The following is a 1362-nucleotide window of genomic DNA, read 5'->3' as shown; positions in this document are numbered from 1 at the left end:
CAAATTTAGAGAAATTCATTCATCTCTTGCTTCATCTTCCAAATTTAAACCAATCCCTGGCTCAAATAACATATCTATGAGATGAATAAGACCATGGTTTAGTCCAAGTAAAATGAAAAAAAGTCGTTCCATTCACAAAAAGCGTAAATCCCTCTCTAGAAATTTAAATAGTAGAGTTGAGGAGAATGAAAATTTTCAGTTCCCCTCTATAGGATGCAAAAAGAAAAAGAAAAAGAAAAAGGTCACAAATCGCTCAAATATAGCTATTCAAGAAGAAAGAGATATTATCAGGCAACAAGGTGAGTGTATTTTTAAGAAAAAGTATTTTTGTAATTACATAGCAATAATTCTTATTTTCATTTCATGTATTAATCATATGTCATTGTAGGTTTGGGTGATCGAGAAAGTATTCCACGACGTCAATTACCTTTCTCCATTGATCTAAACCATACAACAATTGGTGAAGTGAAGTTTCCAAATGGTAAGCTTTTAGCTATTAAGTGTCTTTGTTACTTTTATAATAAAATACTTGGTTCATAGTTCTAACCACTTCTTTATGTACAAGATACAATTATTAGAGATCAACCGTCAATGACCAATACTATCCCTGTCCATACCTTTGAACAAGTTATTGTAGGTAGATAGTAATTTTAATATTGTTTAGATTATTTACATAAATTAATTTTATACTTGAACATTTTATATAAGTTAAAATGTTAAATATAAGTTTTTTATGTAGATTTGGACGATCAACAAGATGCTCAACAACTTACGTTGCCCTTCTCTATTGATCTTAACCAAACATTAACAACAATGGATGTGATAAATACTAGACAAGGTAAAGACATTATATAAATCAATGAATTATGAGTCTTTAGTTTGTAAATTTATTTTGCCAAAGTTTACATACGAAATGTTCATATTATTGCAGGATTAGATGATGAACAAAAAAATCAAGAATACATGCAACTAGATTCCATTGAATCTAATCAGGCATCAACAAAAAATGATGCAACAGAAGCCACATATGGTAATGAAGTTATGAAATAAACATAATTATGAGTATTAAATTGACAACTATATTTTAAATTTGTTGATGATATATATTAAATGTTAATGCTTTTTTTGAATTAGATGATCAACAAAAAATTCAAAAAAGCATGCAACCATACTTTATTGATCTTAATCAAACAATAGCAAGAACGAACACAATGCAAAGTAGAGATGGTAAGGAAAATAAGAAATGAACTTTAATCAATTGTGTCTTTAGTTTGAAAATGAATTTTATTATTAACACAATATAGTTGCAGGTGTTGATGATGTTTATATGGAGGATGGTGATCAACACTTTTTTGTAAATTT

The 1362-nt window shown here is 28.1% G+C and overlaps 1 long non-coding RNA gene across 1 annotated transcript; it reads left to right on the top strand.

Annotated features, from left to right (window-relative positions):
* The first annotated feature begins 224 nt into the window (after window positions 1-224).
* On the top strand, window positions 225-1024 carry LOC149531365 (uncharacterized). The gene is made up of 3 exons (XR_016358425.1): window positions 225-481; window positions 740-838; window positions 932-1024. It is a non-coding gene; the product is annotated as an uncharacterized LOC149531365 (long non-coding RNA).
* The last annotated feature ends 338 nt before the right edge of the window (window positions 1025-1362 follow it).

This window comes from Cupressus sempervirens, chromosome 11, assembly GCF_028749045.1.
Source record: "Cupressus sempervirens isolate cs-2001-9-10 chromosome 11, ASM2874904v1, whole genome shotgun sequence".
NCBI lineage: Eukaryota > Viridiplantae > Streptophyta > Pinopsida > Cupressales > Cupressaceae > Cupressus > Cupressus sempervirens.
This window is presented reverse-complemented; position numbering and strand designations above follow the sequence as displayed.